The sequence below is a fragment of the Miscanthus floridulus genome, chromosome 10, assembly GCF_019320115.1.
Source record: "Miscanthus floridulus cultivar M001 chromosome 10, ASM1932011v1, whole genome shotgun sequence".
In the NCBI taxonomy this organism is placed as follows: Eukaryota; Viridiplantae; Streptophyta; class Magnoliopsida; order Poales; family Poaceae; genus Miscanthus; species Miscanthus floridulus.
In genome coordinates this window covers 22380673-22400781 of record NC_089589.1, presented here as the reverse complement: position 1 = coordinate 22400781, position 20109 = coordinate 22380673, and the positions used below count along the sequence as shown (strand labels likewise).

General features: G+C 45.9%; 2 pseudogenes; both read left to right on the top strand.

Annotated features, from left to right (window-relative positions):
• Nucleotides 1-1441: 1441 nt before the first annotated feature.
• LOC136488187 (NAC domain-containing protein 4-like) lies at nt 1442-2838 on the top strand (annotated as a pseudogene).
• Nucleotides 2839-12743: 9905 nt separating this feature from the next.
• Nucleotides 12744-19403, top strand: LOC136487827 (disease resistance protein RGA2-like; annotated as a pseudogene).
• The last annotated feature ends 706 nt before the right edge of the window (nt 19404-20109 follow it).

Sequence of the window (20109 nt, the reverse complement as noted above, 5' to 3'; positions counted from 1 at the left end):
GGTACCTAGCCTTTTTGGTAGGTTTTGTTTCTGAACTGACATTATTTTGGCAAACTCAACCTAAAAATATAAGATGGTTTTTAACTAGTATTTGATAAGTTATATACACACTACACAAAGTAATTATATTCAAGGTTTCTTCAAGATAGATTTTGGTCTAATCATTTATCTTCTCTCTCCTATTGTCCACATCTTATATCTCTTTCAAACTTAGTTTCTCGTATAGATATATTTATGGGCAGGCACTACTGGAAACAGGGCCTTTGCCGAGTGTCAAAAATCGGGCACTCGGCAAAGAATTGCACTCGGCAAAAAAGGGCACTCGGCAAAGGACTTCTTTGCCGAGTGCCAGGCTCTTGGCAAAAGCGCGGCACTCGGCATAGGCTGCCCCGCGTAACGGTGTTCGGCCACGTCCTTCTTTGCCGAGTGCCTGCTGTTAAGGCACTCGGCAAAGATTTTTTTTTTTGGAAAATACTTTGCCGAGTGCCCCTGACACGGCGCTCGGCAAATATTCAATATTTTTTTTTGAAATGTCTTTGCCGAGTGTCCACTGATTCGGCACTCGGCAAAGAGAGGAATTAAAAAATTACTTTTTTTTCTGAAATACCTTTGCCGAGTGCCCCTGTGAAGGCACTCGGCAAAGAGAAAATTTCTAAAAAAAATTCAAAAACCCTCTTTGCCGAGCGCCTTATTCTTGGCACTCGGCAAAGACCCCCTTTGCCAAGTGCCATGCCCCGGCGCTCGGCAAAGTTTTTTTTTGTTTTTGGCCTCCAATTTTTTTGTGCAGCCCTTTTTAAGTACTAGGAACTCCTCGTTAGAATTTGGGAATTTTTTGTGGCTTTTTGATATATTTAGTTACTTTATTTCGTTTACTTGAATTTTTTCAGAAAAATATAAATTTGAACTGCACGTGGTACGAATAATGGAATTTAATGATTCGAAAAATGATAGTCATGTTACTGAGTGTAGTGTGAGGCCGTATCCAGGAACGGACCCAAAATTTCGGACTATCTCGTTCACGAAACATGACCGCGAACTTGCCGTGCGAAGTGTTTTTAAATTCTATAAAAAGCAAACGAAGTCCGAAAATCATGAAACTTGTTGAGATGTCGTGATATCGTATGTGGAGGCTATGATAAAAATTTCAGAAGATTTCGTGCACGTTGTCACATACGATGCTTACAAACCACAAACAGCGGAGTTGTTACGCCCGACACTGATGTACTCGACTACTATGGAAGAATTGAAGAAATCTACGAACTATCATCCTGATGGCTTTTGGCGCCAACAAGGTTGGCCTTGGCGCCAACTTGCCCTGCTGTTTCTTTATTATGTGTTCGATCTCCATGTATTAGCTGCATCGATCGATTCAGCGTTGTTGATTGTTTAATTTGGTTCATTCATGTAGCTGGCTAGGTCCACAATTGATTTTGCCTGATTTTCTTGCAGTACCAAATAATCTTGTCAAGTCGTTGTTTAATTATGCTAGCTGACGAGTGAAGAGTACTGTTTAATTCTGTGTGTTTTTGCGTCTCAGTCTCAGGTTTAGTTGCAAGCAGTGATCAAAAGCAGGCTTAGACGACGGCGATCCTTAGCTCAGTAGCCAGGCAGGAGATGGAGCACGACGTGCACCATCACCAGCAGGAGGAGGCCATGGAGCTGCCGCCTGGATTCCGATTCCACCCCACCGACGAGGAGCTCATCACGCACTACCTTGCCAGGAAGGCCGCCGACCCCCGCTTCGCCCCGCGCGCCGTTGGCGTGGCCGACCTCAACAAGTGCGAGCCATGCATGGGACCTGCCATGTAAGATCTACTAGCAAATGATGAGTCCTATCAAATTTAAGGTTATTCGTCCTTCATTAACGAAGGACGACGTCGTCACACGCGCGCGCCATGTATGGTGGTGTGCAGATCGGGCGACGATGGGGGAGAAGGAGTGGTACTTCTTCTGCGTCAAGGACCGCAAGTACCCGACGGGGCTGCGGACGAACCGGGCCACCGAGTCCGGCTACTGGAAGGCGACGGGCAAGGACAGGGAGATCTTCAGGGGCAAGGCCCTCGTCGGCTTGAAGAAGACGCTCGTCTTCTACATGGGGAGGGCCCCCAGGGGTGGCAAGACCGGCTGGGTCATGCACGAGTACCGCCTCCACGGCAAGCACGCCGCCGCCGCCGCCGCCGCCAGCAGCAGCAGCCTCATGCCGTCGGCGTCGGTCAGAGCTGGCGCGTCAAAGGTGCTAGCTTTTGTTGCTTGCGCATGCATGTCACCGATCGATCCATCCATCCATCGGTTGGTTGAGCGAGCGAGTGGCGTGTGGATCCGTCTAACCTCGTTCATCTCTATGTGTCTTGGCTGCATGCTTCGCAGGACGACTGGGTGCTGTGCAGGGTGTTCAAGAAGAGCATCGAGCCGCCGTCAGTGGCCAGCAGCAAGAGGTCATCATCGGTCGCTTGCATGGGGATGGAGGACGTCGTGGGGCCGTCCATGTCCATGGCGGACGACTTCGCCGCTTGCGCGCTGCCCCCGCTGATGGACGTGTCCGGCGGCAGCGGCGCCAACATGTCACTTCCAGTGGCGGTGGCGGCGGCGTCCATCGAGCTGACGCCAACGGCACCGACACCGGCGCCACACGTGACCTGCTTCTCCAACGCGCTGGAGGGCCACTTCCTGACCCCACCACCCTGCCTCCTCCCCTCTGCCGCCGCCACGGATCACGTTGCCCTGGCGGCCTCCGCCTCGCCGTTCCTGGCGAGCATGGTGCAGTACGACGGTCATTCTATGGTTCCAAACCTCTTACTCCTGTCATATTCAAATGCCACTGGTTTTATCCTGGAGTAACGAGACGGACCCCTAAGCTTGGGCTAGTCGAGATTCGACAGGATTCCGTCTATCCAGGAAAAGATGTCTACATTGTGGCTCAACAGGCCGTCCAGGTTTATTATACGTCATACGCGTGCAAAGACACCGAGCATCTTAAGGGTTGGTCTATTGTGCACAAGGTATCGCCACACGGTAAACTACCTGTCCCAAACGATGAAGATTACAACTTCAACCCAAACACATATGATGGAGAGTTCTGTCAAGAAGAGGGGCTTCAAGGGAGGTTTGACATAGACTTAACCGAAGAGATAGGAATGGAAGTAGACAATGAAAGGGATGATGACGAGGACGCTGGAGACGAGGTGCGAAATCTGAAGGACATACAAATGCTTGAGCGATTACGTTTAGGCAATGACAATGAAGACAACATTCCTCCTTCGGATAGTGTTGATGAGTTGGACAATGTTGATAGTGATGACGAGACATATGATCCAGCTAATCTCAATCATAAAGATTATTTCTAATACATGTAATACTATGTTTTTTGTAATTATGTTTTGTTCATTTTTGCATATATTTCTAATACATGTATTACTATGTTTTTTGTAATTATGTTTTGTTCATTTTTGCACCTATTTCTAATTACGTCTTGTTTTTCTTTTTTATTGCAGGTGATTGAACAAAGATGGCGGGGTGACCGTCATAGGTCCGTGAACTCGATTTACCAAAGACCACGCCGGCTGCAGGAGGAGGCGGAGGGGGCGGCGGAGGGATCGGACATGAGGAGGAGGAGGACCGCCAGCCGTAGGAGGGGGCCGTCTCCTCCCACGCCGCGTGAGGAGGAGCTGGAGGAGGAGGTGGCGCCCGTGGACGAGTTGGACGAGGAGCTAGTTCGGCAGACGGACGAGGAGGAGGGGCCGCACGAGGACGACGAGTTAGAGGCGGCAGGCACGGGTTCCGCTTCCTCCGACTCCTCTTCGAGTGTCTACTTGCGAGGTCCCGTGAGCCTCCCACAGGTTCCGCTTCCTCACCAACGCCCAGTGATTCGCCCCGAAGGGCAAAAGTAAGTAACTTTATATGTTATCACCACTACTTCATATGATATGATGAAAAAAAACTAATAATTTTTCTTAATCACTTGTGCAGGAACTGGGTGGTTGTGTCGGGTGGTAGCGCACGGCTAGTCAACGGCATCCTGGGTCTTCTATGCAGGCAACACTTCCCCGGCATTGTCACGTACGCATCGAAGACGGAGCTGGCCTACTCGTTTGACCACTACGTCAGTCGCCCTCGATGCGGAGTACCCCAACAAGGCGGTGCGGGTGAAGGCAGAGTTTTGGGTAAGTCTCCCTCGCACAACATTGCTCAATACGTCGCATTCATTGGACTTTTCTTGAAATAATGAATGGATACATCGCTTTTGTATGCAGACTTATTACAGATGCGAGGAGGGATTTGAGGCCAGGGCGGAGCAAGTGACTACCAAAGCCTGTAAAAAACTCGTCACCGACATGCATCACGAGATGCGCATCCAGGCCATCGTAACCTACTACGGGTCGAAGCTTGGGGAGAGGAAAACTAAGAAAGACGCAAGAGAGATGCAGCTGACCCGGGAGCAGTACCTTGAGGTAAATGAAGAACATCAATATTGATTCGTTTTGACATTAAGTTGGTTTAATTTGATCTTCTTATATGTCCAATACTTGATGACGTGTAGATGATTCCCTGGTGGTGCCAAGCGTACCCGAGTGCTGGGCGATGATGGTGGAGAGGTGGTTCACGGAGGAGTACCTCAAGATGCACAGGAATGCCCGGGACCGTCGTTTGCAGATGCAAGGTCCAGCACACCATCAAGGCAGCCACAGCCTCGCCGGATACAAACAAGCATGGGTACGCGAATTCATTTATCTATTGTGACGCTCAGTTCTGCCTGATTTCTAATCATCGTGCTGTCTTTCTCGCAGTTGGCGTCACATAGTGGCCAGGCTTGCTCGGACTTCCAGGCATGGTGTATGGCCCACAAGGGCAAGGCGACGTCGACGTCTCCTTCAACCTGGAGGACCCGCCCGAGGCATACACGAACCCGAGCATCCACTCCCGCATCAGTGAGTACACTGAGGTGGCGAGGTCGCTCCATGGGCCAAACCACGATCCGAGCACCCAGGACTTCGATGGAGAGGCCGTCATGAGGGCGGGGCAAGGCAAGAAGCATGGGTGGAAAACCATTTTTCCAGCTTTGCCGAGTGCCATGACCATGGTACTCGGCAAAGAATTTTTTTTAAAAAAAATTCAAACTTTGCCGAGTGCCGGCCAGAGGGCACTCGGCAAAGAATTTTTTTAAAAAAAAATTCAAACTTTTCCGAGCGCCGGCCAAGGGGCACTCGGCAAAGAATTTTTAGAAAAAAAAAATAAAACATCTTTGCCGAGGGCCGGATAGAGGACACTCGGCAAAGAATTTTTTTTAAAAAAAAATTAAAAATCTTTGCCGAGTGCCTGCAGGGTTGGCACTCGGCAAAGCGACCGTCAACGGGGCCGGCGCCGTGACGGTCGCTTTTCTTTGCCGAGTGCCCCTGGGGCTCTCGGCAAAGAGGACTTTGCCGATCAATTTTTTGCCGTGTGTTCTTTGCCGAGTGCCACACTCAGCAAAGGCTTTGCCGAGTGCCTCAGGCACTCGACAAAGAACCTGAATCCAGTAGTGAGGGCCACCGCAGGCCACAGTATAAAAAAAAGGTTTTGGGAGAAAATAGTGACACAAGAACCAGATAAATGTCAGCCGCTATTAATCATTTATACTAGCAAGCACCTACGGCCATTGTCTCTACAAATCATCAATTTATAGAGGCAGTAGCCGCGCCTTTGTGAATCAATTAAGATAGGTGACCAACTTCAACAGAAGCCCACAAACCAAGGCCCCTACTTTAGATTCGTGGGGTCCCCTTACTTTTGATGGTCTGGTTTTTTTACATATAATCCAATAGAAGCCCTCAACTCCATCAGCCTGTTCGTTTGGCTGTGGCTTGTCGTAAACGATCGTAAATTTCCAGCCGGAACAGTATTTTTCTCTCACACAAATCAGCCAACAGTACTTCTTCACGAATCAGCAACGATACGAACCGGTCAACCGAACGGGCTGCATTTCTGTAGACATACATGATCCACTACCCATACATAGCCTTGTCGGGGGAGATTTTTTTTTAATTTTAACACTTTTTTTAACTAATTTTAAATCTAACACTGTTTGTTTTTTATTTCCAAATCTAACACTTTTGGCCGCGCCTATTGCCATGGCGCGGCGAAATGCCTGTGTCGCGCCATGCATAGTGGCACGGCGAGAGGGCTGACGTGGCGACGACCGGGACGCTAACCGGTGACGTGGCAGGGTCTGCCACGCCACCGATCCATCACGGCGCGGTAGAGAAGAACAGAGAGCGGCCGCTGGGATCAATGCGACGTGATGGGTGCGGCAGACACGGCCGCGAGGCGGACTACGGACTGCGGCGTGCGGCTGCTGCATGCGCCCCCCTACCTCGGGACGCGTGGCTGGGTTTGCGGGGTAAGCTGTCCTCACACTGTGAATCTGTGACTGGCTGGCTAGCTGGGTTCACGGCACATAGCAACAGGTTCACGATACAGAGCACAGTGTTCAATGTAAAGCTCGAATTAATGTGACACTGTGATCAATGCGACGTGATGGGATCAATGCGGCAGAGAAGAACAGAGATGCCAAGATTCCGACGACTGCACCGAGGCCGGATCTGGCCATCTCCAACCTTGCAACTGATAGCCAGCAGGCGCCGTTCCACAAACCACGCCGGCACTTGGTCCAACGTACTTCCAGTTCCATCCAGCCATCTCTCAACAGGTACGTTGTTCCCATGACGCAGTATTTCTCTACATTTAATTTTACATGCCTAGCTAGCTCTGCGTCCAAACTTGTGTACTCGTTTATATATACTATTATACATACATGAATCGCAAATCTAACAATTCGGCATCTCTATCATAAATGCAACAACTAGCCCGTCCCGGCCAGGCATTTTGCTCTACTCCCACAAGACCACAACAGACCAAGGAACTGCAGGACACAGAGCATTATCTGCCCCCGCTGCAAATCAAGGTGCAGATGCCACAACAGACCAAACCCTTCGCCACGAATGGCCGCCCAACCAACCTTCAACGCGCCTTTCACCTCACCTACAGTCCACAGAACCATAGATTCAAAATCTTCACTATCCGAAGGAATACAAAGCTCACCTTGGCCCCCATCTTACAAACCCATCACCCTGCCCAAGTTTAACGGAAGGTCAGACTCGCGCCAATTCATCATGAGTTTTGAGGCAGCCATAGCCTCCGTAGGGGGGAATGACACTGTCCTAGCCAAGTCATTCGTTATTGCAGCCGAAGGTGATGCATTGGCATGGTACTCTATGCTGAGACCAAGTTCGGTATACTCATGGGAGGACCTCCGCAACAAGATCATAGCCAACTTCAAAGGGTTCAGCACGGAATCCTTAACCTCAATGGACCTCTTCCAGTGCAAGCAAAATCAAGGTGAGGCCCTGAGGGATTATTTTCAAACATTCGTGTAGCTCAAAGCGAAGGCACCAAACGTCCCAGAAGATGTGGCAATCGAAGCAGCAATTAAAGGTCTCCGTATTGGAGCCTTCGCTGCTCATCTGGCCCGGGAGAAGCCAAATACCACTAGTAGAGAAACGAGCTGTACTCCCGGTTCTTAACCCCCTTCAGTCCCGGTTTCCCAACCGGGAGCACGAATCCGGGACTAAAGGGCCCCTCCTTTAGTCCCGGTTTCTCGCCCGGGACTAAAGATCCACCTTTAGTCCCGGTTGGTAATACCAACCGGGGCTAAAGAGGTCTCCCGGCCTGGCCACGTGGGCCGGCCCTTTAGTCGTATTACCAACCGGGACTAAAGGTTTTCTTTTTTTCTTTTCTTTGTTTCTATTTTCTTTTTCTTTTTTTTCTATTTTCAATTGATGATTCGTTCGCATTCTACACTGCTAGCGGGACTTTCAATTTTCGTTCGCATTCTACGCTGCTACCGGGACTTTCAATATTTTTTCTTTTTTTTTGTTTCTATTTTCAATTGATGATTCGTTTTGGCTTTCGAATACGCATTCTACGCTGCTAGAATATACGTATTCTACATGTTTATAATGTTTAGTCAAGGATGCAGCGGTACGATCTTATAGAACAGATCCTATTCAAGTAAGATCGTGGTGCATGGCTCTAGAGCTGAGCTTTTGAGTTAGCTTTCACTCTTCTGAGCAAGCGAGGTGGTGCTAATAGGTGGGACTGGTCAGCAATTCCAGCATATTGCGTACTGGGCCGCTCCATTCTGGTATATGATCTCTCCTATGTGTGGGCTTCAGGTTGAGCTGGCCCATCGAGGCTCCTGTAAACGCCCGGGACTAAAAGACCTTTAGTCCCGGCTGATAATACCAGCCGGGACTAAAGGTAAACCTTTAGTCCAGGCTCGTAATACCAGCCGGGACTAATTGCAACAAATGCACGGCAAGTAAAGCACGGCAACAAGTAAAGCACGGCAAGTAAAGCACGGCAACAAGTAAAGCACGACAAGTAAAGCACGGCAACACGTAGAGCCGGGACTAATTGATACATATTGCTACTTCCTAGTACAAGTAAAGCACGGCAAGTAAAGCACGGCAACAAGTAGAGCCGGGACTAATTGATACATATTGCTACTTCCTAGTACAAGTAAAGCACGGCAACCGGGACTTAAAGCACGGCAACCGGGACTAATTGATGCATTCATTATAATGAATCATGCAGGGCTGCCTGTTACCCTGTCAGTGTCAACCGGGACTAATTGTAAAGCACGGCAACCGGGACTAATTGATACCCTGTCAGTGTCAGCTCAAAAGCTGCCTGTTACAGTTTCAAGCTTTAGTCCCGGTTGGAGACAGCAACCGGGACTAAAGGTCCTTTCTAGTCCCGGACGGAGCCTCCAGCCAGGAGTAGACTTTTACTCCCGGTTGGAGGGACCAACCGGGAGTAAAAGTTAACCTTTAGTCCCGGTTGGTAGCTCCAACCGGGACTAAAGGTCCCCTGCAGCAAAAGTCTGCCGCAGTAGCCGTTGGGCAGGGACCTTTAGTCCCGAGTTGGACCTACAAACCGGGACTAAAGGTCTCTCTAGTCCCGGGCGCAAAATATACCGGGACTAAAGCCAAATTTCGAGCTGGATCAAAGGTCGTTTCTCTACTAGTGTACCATAGAAGAACTATACAGTGAGTTTGAGAAGTATTTAAAGTCAGACAACGACCTTTGTAGAAGGCTAGAGGAGCAAAATCTGAACAAACAGTACCAAGGGAACAACAGGAATGGACAAAGGGGCAACAGAAGCCAAGGCAAGTCAAAGCCCCACCAACCGTCAGATCAACAAGTTTTCAACATAGAGCAGCAAGGGAATAGCCAGCAAGGGCAACAGACGCCGGAGGTAGCCCCAAACAAAGCACCACAAAAGCAGTACTAAGGCAAGAAATACAATCAAAGGAAGAATTAGAACAAAAACCAAGAACCAAGACAGCGAAGGCAGTATTGTTTCTTTCATGGAGAGAACAAATGGCACATCACCAGAGATTGCCCACATGCGAAGGAAACTCAGGAGAGAATAAAAAACAGGGCAAATCCTCAACCTCCGCCACAACAACCCGCCAGAGAGGTCAACTACACCTTCGCTACGCCTTCGCGGCAGCCATATTGCCCAATCTACCCAAGTCTTAACTCCAATTAAATTCACCCATCAACCTTAGCAGCCGCATACTACCCCAACTTCCTACCTAAATAGCGACCAAGCACCCAACAGCAAGGGCAGGCAAGTAATCAGCGAGCAGAAGCCAAGCCTTACCTATATAAATCCAAGGCCTCCGCACATAACATTCATAAAGACAAGCCAGCTAGCTCAAGCGCACAATAGACAACTCGAAGCACTACCTCCGCCACCACCTCCATCACAGCTACACACCCCAAAAAACGAGCCCAACCCAGAAAACCAGCTCAATCCACATACACCATTACCCATCAATGGCATGATACTGCCGATAGCCGGTGGCTCTTCAATGGAATTCCAAACAAAGAAGCAGAAGAAACATCACCTCAGGCTCGTTAACAACATAGCAGTGCAGGGTCCAGTACACTACACAGATTGGTCAAAGACACCCATCACATTCTCAGAACAGGACATCTAATTGGAGAGCTACACCCATGCTGACGCCATGGTGATCAAAGCCAATATAGCAGGCTGAGAAATCAACAAGGTTCTCAGGCCCCGGAAGCTCCGCAGACATCATCTTTGTTAATGCCTTCGATCAGATGAAATTAAGCAGAAGCCAGCTGCAGCCTATGGATTCACCACTGATAGGCTTCGGAGGAAAGAGGATGAATGCATTGGGAAAAATATCCCTGCCAGTCTCTTTCGGAGGCCAGGAAAATGCTAGGACAGATACGTGACTTTGACGTAGTAGACCTCTACTACCCATAAAATGCCATCTTCAGCAGAGGGTTTGCAAACAAGTTCAATATAGCCATCCATATGGGCTACTTGTGTATGAAAATGCCAGCTTTGCATGGCACCATCATAGTGCATGGTAGTCAGAAGGAGGCAAGAAACATAGAAAGAGCCATCTACAAATCACAGCGCAACATCAATTCTGTCGAGGCGGCTAGAAGCAATTCACCGGAGCCTCCGGACATGCCAAAGGGCAAAACAGATCTCAAAGATCAAGAAGAAACAAAGTCAGTCCCATTGGAGAAGGCAGTCCCAGACAGGAAAGTCACCATCAGAGGCAATCTGTAGAAGGAAGAAGAAGCAGACCTCATAGAAACTTTAGCCAAGAAGAAAGATGTCTTCGCCTGGTCAGCCTCTGACCTGAAAGGAGTCAACAGGTATATTATACAACACTCTTGACATCAAACCCAAAATAAAGCCAAGAAAGCAGCGACAAAGGAAAATGTCGAAGGACAGAATCTTAGCAGCGAAGGCTAAAGTACAGAGACTGTTAGATGCAAACGTCATCAGAGAAGTCAAGTACTTAGAATGGCTGGCAAATGTGGTATTAGCATCGAAGAAAAAATGTGCATAGATTTCATAGATCTTAACAAAGCATGCAGGAAAGACCCGTTTCCGCAGCCAAGGATAGATGTCTCCGTCGATAAGGCGACAGGATGCAAGCGCTTCTCCCTCCTGGATTGTTTTTCAGGATATCACCCGTGTGTGTGTGGGTCTCTCATCTGTTTTTAAGACAATGGAAAGAAGAGTTTTGAGGAGTAACAGACCAATTTATTTATTATTATTATGACCTCAAACGTCTCTTGGTAAAAAAAATATTTATCAAAAACCAACTCAAGACCTAATTCTACTATTAAGTAATTAAAGGCACCACGTTAATTCTCACTTGACGTGCTAGTCAAAAAATAGATCCTAGAAACTCTCACAATAATAAGAAACATCTAACCATTAATTTGATAAACTTTAATTGTCATCGTTGATAATAGCCATTGGATATGTTATCATTTATAAAAATACCTACCTTTGCTATTATGAAAAATACATAAAGTAACCTTTGAATCTTGCACCTAAATTATCCACATATACCATTATGAAAGATAATTCAAAATAACCCCCTAAACTTGTATATAAATTACCCACCTCTGTTATTTTGAAAAATAATTCAAGCTAACCCCTAAATTTGCATCTAAATAAACCGCATTTGTCATTGTTAAAGATAATTCAAAATAACCCCCTAACATTACATCTGAATTATCCACCTTTGTCATTATCAAGACAATTCGAAATAATTCTCTAACATTGTATCTAAATTACCTACACCTGCCATTATGAAAGATAATTTAAAATACTCCCTGATAATTTTATAAATTAACCACCTCTATCAAAATGAAGGATAATGCAAAGTAACCTCTAAGTTTGCATTTAACATACCCATATACGCTATTATGAAATAGCATATAATGTAACACCTCTATATTTTTTCTACCACGGCTATTATAAAGAAACAAATAAAAATTCTCAAATCTACATTAAATACTAATATATGCTATTACAAAAAAATAATTTAACATTCAACAACCATGAAGTTAAAATTTAGCATAATATTATCTTTCACATGTATACATACGATAAATATTTATTTTAATAGATTATGAAACATGGAAAAATGTTCACCTACCAAATCAATAGCAATATCACCAATTATTAATTTTAATTTATATTAACACTCCATGATAATAGATTTCATAATTTGGTATTCTGAATAAGTTTATACATTTTGAATAAAAAATTATGTAATATCAATATTAGTAACTTATTTTTTACCATTCTACGTTATATAAAACAATACTACTACAAATATAATCCTGTGTTATAATAAATTCAACGTATTGAGCGTTGGCGTGCAAGCTGTGTTTCAACTTAATCAACATGTGGAAAGCAATACTACTAGGACCTAAACTCTTTTTTAGTAACATGAACAAATAAAAGAAGGCGTTCATACGAATGGTTAAAGAGAAAACTAGGATCTAGACATAACAATTAACAGAGGTGGCAAGCCCGTTTCTGAAAAGAAGTGTGGTCAAAAAATAATTCATAATTTTTTTATACGAATTTGCATGAAGATAAATTTATATCAAAATTATTGACCCTGATACCATCTGTAAGACTATAACTTATTTGAAGTATTTGAAGATGTTCAGACTCTGCCTGCCACTACCAGCTCAGCTCAGTTAACTGGGCGACCATGGCCAACTATAAAGTTGCCTTCGTTCCTCATCTCAAGCTGCCGAGAGAAGCAACCGCAGTTCTAGTCGTCGCTAACCACCTCACATCTCCTCTGTTCTTCGCTTAAGTCCATTTCAGCTTGTCCGCCCCCTCCGGCGCCGGCTAGCAGCAACCCTGGCCATCAGCCCATTCACCACCACCTCCGCCAGCGTCCGTCAAGCAGAGCAGTTGCCACAAACCACGCCGGGATTCGTTCCTGTTCCAGGCTTCCAGGCATCGCTCAACAGGTTCGTTTCCTTGATGACGTATTTCTCTGCAATTATTTTTTTTATGCGTAGCTAGCTCTGCGTCCGAGATCTACTACAAACTTGTGTACTCGTTTATATATACTATTATATATATACACCAACCACAAATCTAACAATTCGGCATCTCTATGGTGATCGATGACTGTAAACCCCAGCGCGGCCTGGCCAGTCCTCTTGCGTTACTCTACAACAGACCAAGGAACTGAAGCACACAGATTATCCTCTCTCTACCGGCTGCAAACCACGCCTAGGCAGCAGGTGCCGTTCCACGCCTAGTCGCGGATCCGGCCAATCTCCAACCTTTGCAACTGCTAGGCAGCAGGTGCCGTTCCACAAACCACGCCTGCACTTGGTCCAACGTACTTCCAGTTCCAGCCATCGCTCAACAGGTCCGTTTCCTCGACGCCTTATTTCTCTGCATTCAATTTTTTTCATGCGTAGCTAGCTCTGCGTCCAAGATCTACTTCAAACTTGTGTACTCGCTTGAAGGAGGCGCGGCCGCCGGAGATCCATGCCCTAGATCTGCCTAGGAGCACAGTCACCGAAGATCCCCACAAGCCGCCGCCGCCCCGCTTGCCGTGCTCCTGGGCCGCCCCGCTCGCCGCGCTCCTAGGGCCGCGTGCCACGCTCGCCGCCGCGTCCCGCGCCGCGCGCTTGCTGGGCCGCGCGAGCCTGCCCCTGCCGCCCGCCGGAGAGGGAGAAAGGGGTGCCCGCCACCAGTTAGCCCGCGAGAGGAAGATGAGATCGAGGTGATGTGCGGCGGTGGGGGAGAGAGAGGAGAGTGGCGCCGAGTGAGGGAGATGAGAGAGTGGGAGGGAAGGGTCGGGAGATGAGCGAGAGCGCACGGCGCCTGGGAGATGAGCGAGTAGTGCCTGGGAGGGAGTGGTGAAGGTTAGGGTTTTCATCCCGGTATATATAGTAGGAGCTAGATATTGGGCAAGGAAACAGTAGCGGGCTAGGCCGGAATTTCCGAGGCAAGCCTTATAGATGACCGCCTCGGTTAATAGATTAACCGAGGCGGTTGCGTTAGGGCAACCACCTCGGTTAATAGGCATTAATCGAGGCGGTTCTGTTAGATTGCCCACCTTGGTTAATAGATTTTAGGAGGCGGTTAATAAAAAATGACCGCCTCAGTTAATCGAGGCATTAACCGAGGCGGTCTAAAAATCTGCCCGCCTCTGAGGCCTATTTGCAAACGCTGCTCAAAATATTTTGTGCAGTAGTGCCTTCAGTTATCGTTAGATGTAATTATTCTAGTACCTATATATCTATTGTTTCAGGGGCCTACTTTTCAATAATTAGTGTTATGGTTACAGGGACCTCGGTTCCTTTACCATAAATATTACCTTTGCTTGAAACAAATCACGTGATATTTTTATCTAATTTTGACTTTGTAGACACAGAAGCAGCAATGGCGGTGGTATTGGACGCTTTAGCATCCTACCTACAACACATGCTGTTGGAGATGGCTAAAGAAGAGGTGCATCTGCTCTTAGGTGTTCCTGATGAGATAAAAAAGATGGGCATCAAGCTCGGGGACCTTAAGAGGTTCATCGCCGATGCTGACAAGAGGAACATCAGCGACGAGAGTGTGCAATCATGGGTGAGAGAGCTTAGGAATGCCATGTATGATGCAACCAATATTCTTGATTTGTGCCAGCTCAAGGCCATGGAACGGGGTCCATCCAAGGATATGGGCTGCTTCAATCCCTTGCTCTTTTGTTTGAGAAATCCTCTCCATGCTCATGACATTGGTCATCGCATAAAGAATCTCAATGAGAGGCTAGATGACATTGAGAAGCGTAGCAAAACCTTCAACTTCATCAACCTTGCTTCTTATGAGGACGACAAGAAAAAGGTAGAATCCTCCCTTCGCGCTAGGCGTGAGACGACGGGGGAGGATGAGTTAGGTGTGGTTGGTGACAAGATTGAGGAGGACACAAGAAATCTAGTGAATTTACTCACAAAGAAGGAGAAAAACATACATGAACACAAAAAAGTTATGGTTTATGCTATTGTGGGAGTTGGAGGGATTGGCAAAACCACCCTTGCCAAGAAGATCTTCAACCATGACTTCATCAAATTAGAGTTCGAAAAGAGACTATGGTTGAGCGTCAATCAAGAATTTAGCGACAGTGGTCTACTAGAGAGAGCTATCACTGAAGCACGAGGAGATCATCAAGCAGCTAGAAACACAAAGGCTGCACTAGAGCGAACCCTTAAGGAAGCCCTGGAGGGGTGCAAGACCTTATTGGTGATGGATGATGTTTGGGACCACCATGCATGGGAGAAGGTGCTCAAGCCTCCATTGATAAAATCACTTTCTCGAGGAAGCCGTGTTCTCGTTACAACGAGACAAGATGCAGTTGCTCGAGGCATGATGGCAGAGGTTCCCTACCACCATGTCGACAAACTAGAGCAAGAAGATGCCTGGTCTTTGCTCAAGAAGCAGGTTCGTATAAGTTAATTTAAGGATTTAATATGTTATGTATTCATGTGTGCACATTTGCTTCACAATCTATCTAGATAGTTGGTAGTCTTGTACATTTGCTTCATAGTCTATCTAGCTAGTCGGTCTGCACATGCCATGCCCCTAAGCTTCACCTTCTATTGTGGTAGCTTTTCTTCAGAAACAAATTTGTTTAGCACGACACTACTGCCCGATGCACATTTGGGCTAGTAAGTTATCTACAAAACCTTTAAGATTTGTTGTAACTTCCATTTAATTGTAAACGTTAGTTGAGGGTAGTTTATTTATGGAAACAAATATATGCATGCAAGGAATTCTTTGGCCATCCAGAATGTTCTAACAATTATAATCTTTATCATTACCATTTGTTATTACTGACTGAGCTTAAATTGGCTCAAGAACAAAGTGCCCCTATGTAATATTTATAATTTATAACATCTATGCATTTTCAGTAGTTTTTATTAGGTTTCTTATGCACACGGATATGCAAATTAACCTAGATGGTTATTTATTTTAGCACTAATATTATGAATCTAGGCTACAAACTACTTTGAAGACACTACTATAGAAACATTATCCCCACCAGTTTAGAAACCGCCATCACCGTCAGTTTTGCGATTTCGCAGTGAAACTGGACGGTGATGCTCACCTTGGTCTTTGAAATCGTTGAAAGAAATATAATAAAAACATTTTAAAATAGATACAAGTGACGTTTTTACATACTGCCATCTGTGTTGGCCCACACACCCCCGTTGATGCAACATAGGCAGGTGGAGGGTAGTAAGGCAAGCATGTGTGGTGTGACGGAGGTGGGGACAATGTTATAGGGTGAATGGACCATAATGGTATAATAATACAATTTTAGGAACCTTGAGTGTGGAATTTGCAAGTACCAAGACCGAGATGAGAATTCAGAACAAGTTTAGAGAGCTAAATGTGCAATTTGCATATACTAGGACCGGGATTAGAACTCATGACAAATTTAGGGAGTTGAGTGTGTAATTTGAAAGTACTAGAACCTGAACGAGAACTTAGGACAAGCTCGAGGACCACTAGTGAAATTTACTCTTTATTTAATAATTAATCAAGAGCTAAAAATCTTCCTTAACAAACCACAAATAAATAATTATACTAACATTTTTTTGTTAATTACATTTATATCTGCACTGGGTACGCCCTTTAATTTAAATAAGTTTATAAATTTTGACAAAAAATATTATGTCATATCAATGCTAGTAATTTAATTTTAATTATTCTATATTTATACAAAATAATATTACTGCAAAAAAATTTGATATAGAAAATTCAATATCTTTAGTGCCACAGTGCAGGGCTTAGAGGACAGTTCATTCCATTTTAGTAAAATAAAATTATAATTATTAAAAGCTACAATAAATACTGGAGTGACTATGGTACATAATACAGTGACTATAAAATACAAGAGCTGGTAATTAGCACTCGATTTTGCCTCCGATTAGGACGAAATGTATATATATATCCATATTCCACATAATTAACTGGCTTAATTAGCTGCTTGCAGGTGGTCGGAAATGAAAATAATGATGAACAAAAGGTTGATACACTGAAGGACATTGGAATGTCGATTATAGCAGAATGTGATGGTTTGCCTCTCGCAGTCAAAGTAATAGGAGGCCTCCTCCTCCAGAAAAGGACAAGGCGAAGCGATTGGACAAAGGTCCTTAATGATTCTACATGGTCAGTATCTCAAATGCCCGAAGAGCTAAACTATGCAGTATACCTGAGCTATCAAGATCTGAACCCTGAGTTGAAGTCTTGCTTTCTGCACTACGCCCTCCTCCCAAAGAACATGGTGTTCTGGTATAAGCAAGTTGTTGCCATGTGGATTAGTGAAGGATTTGTTCATGGAAACTCACAGGATTTGGAAGTGTTAGGAAAAGAGTACTATGACCAGTTAATAGCTAGGAACCTTCTAGAGCCTGATCAAGGGTACATAGACCAGGTAGTTTGCAATATGCATGATGTTGTTCGCTCGTTCGCTCAGTATTTGACTAGAGATGAAGCATTGATAGCTCACAAAACTGAGCCTGGCCATACCAATAACATTAACCCACAAAATGTTATTCGGTTATCACTAAAATCCAAAGAATCAGAGTCAAATGAGCTAGAGTGGAGTTCTCTACAAGCACATATATCACTGCGAACACTTATTTTAGTTGGGGAAACAAAGATCAACCCAGGTGATTCACTGTCATCTTTTCCTTGTTTGCGGACCCTACATATAGAAGATGGAAATTTTGATGCATTGTCTGAATCCTTGGTCCAACTCAAACACTTGAGGTATTTGTGCCTAGATGGCACTGACACATCAAGGCTGCCAGAAAATATAGACATGATGCAATTCTTGCAGTTCATTGACCTTTCTAACTGTGGAAGTCTGACGAAGCTTCCTTGTGGCATTGGAATGTTACGGCAGCTGAGGTATCTAAGCCTTGTATACTCAGGTATAAACAATATACCCAGGGGTTTCGGCAGCCTAACTAATTTGAGGATATTAAAGGGGTTTCCAGCCCATGTGGAGGGTGATTGGTGTAGTTTGGAAGAATTAGGACCTCTTAACTGGCTCACGAGTCTTGATATTCGTGGCCTGGAGAATGTATCTTCTTCCTCATTTGCTATAAAAGCCAGGCTTGGTGAAAAGGTGTGCCTCAGCTATCTGTACTTACAGTGCACTAGTAGTAGTGGAGGTGCTCACCGGTTGGTGAAACAGGAAGAGCAGCAACACATCGAGAAGGTGTTTGATGGGCTCTGCCCTCCGCCTTGCTTAGAAAATCTTACAATCGAAGGGTACTTTGGTCAACGACTTCCACGGTGGATGACGTCGACAGCAATTGTGTGCCTTGGAATGCTTGAGGATTCTATTCATGGAAGACTTGCCTTATTGCACAGAGCTACCTGATGGCTTCTGGCAGCACCCCAGCTTGGAGTACCTACAGATTAAAAGCGCCCCAGGCATCAAGCGTGTTGGGCCAGAGTTCTTACTACCACACCATCATGAGCACCCAAGCGCTGTGGAGAACTTTGGTTCTGGTTTGAAAATTGTGGTGAGAGGATGTCATGGACTAGAGAGGATCAGCAATCTGCCAAATTTGCAGGACCTCAGTGATCATAAGATGCCCAGAGTTGAAGGTATTAGGAGGGTTTGCCTGCACTTCAGAGACTCGAGCTGGAGGACTACGACATGAAAACACTCCCTGGATATTTGCAGGACGTAAACCCAAGGGATTTGCATCTAGACTGTGACATCTCCCTGCTCGCTTCCATAGCTGAAGGGAAATCTAGCCCTGAGTGGGACAAGTTCAGCCATATCAAGCAGGTCAAGGCATATGCAGATGATGACGACAACAACATTGAAAGGAAGTGGTACGTGAAGTACACGATAGATCCTTTCAGCTTCAAGACAAACATCAGCCCCTCTGCCGACGCTTCAGGTAAATTAACACAACACTGCTGCTTTATATGTTGCATATACTGAGCACCTTTCTTGCTATTGGAATATCTGGTTACTTGACTAGACGGTCCGTTTCAGGGGATGAAACAGAGGAGGTGTTATTGGACAAAGTGGAGCAAGTTTGAAGGGAATTCATCGTGGAACAACAGAGGGAGTAACAATAAAGTATGCATGCTACTCCAAGACTATTATTATTACTACATACGTCTCTAGCACTATCGATTATAGAATGCATAAAAGACCTCGCCTGCAGGTGGAGTGCCGCATGGACAAAAAGCAGCCTTGGAGGCTGGAGCTATCATCGCTTCGGCCGAAGAAGAAGCAATGGAGCCGATTACTACGCTGCGGGTCGTCGTGAGGCAGTCAGATGTTGGACACTGCAAATAAATTCATGGTGACTAGAATGCGATGTGATGTGAATTAGTTTTTTTATTCGAATCTGTGTGTACTGTGGATGCAGGTTACCACCTGAGAATACAGAGCCTTGTACATATAATTAAGTTGTGAGTCGTCATGTTACAAAACAAATGTTATGATACAGCTTATTCCGGCTTGCGGATTCATTGTGAGCCTGAAAATGTACGTAGGTTGCCAACTAAATGTTCATATATATGCTGCCAGTGCCATGAGAATGCAGCTTCCTAACGAGGCTCCTTTTATTTTTCAGATATTTAAATTAGTAGCAATATAAAGGACCGAAAACGGTGACCAGAGGGGAGTGAATGAGAGCCGTAAAATTTCTCTCGAAATATTTGGCCGCTGTCCCCAAATCACCGCCAAACAAGCAGACCAAAAAAAGTTCCCAAATCTAAAATATCCATGCCAACTGGTGACGAGAATACTTAGATAAGTTCCTTGAATCGATGGAAAACCAACGCAAAAGATGGAACTTAAATCCGAGCACAAACGCGCAAACCACGGAACAAACAAAAAAAAAAACAGGGCTGGAAATTCGAACCTGCTAGACTGAAAATTGGGCCGGCACTTTTGACAGGCACCGGACACCACCGAAGGGCACCAGACACTGCCGAGCGGTGCACCGCACGATCAGGACCGACAGCCGAACAGAACCGAGAGAAAAACCGCACGAACGGAGATGGAGAGGAACAACCAGCGGTGGGTCTGCTCGCCGACGGCCAGATGCTGCGCTGCCTGTTGGAGTTGTTCCAAATTCACTCCAGGATATAGGCCGGGCTTCTGACGGAGCGGAGCGGAGGCCCGTCGTCGGAGGCTTGGGCCGGAGCGTAGCGGT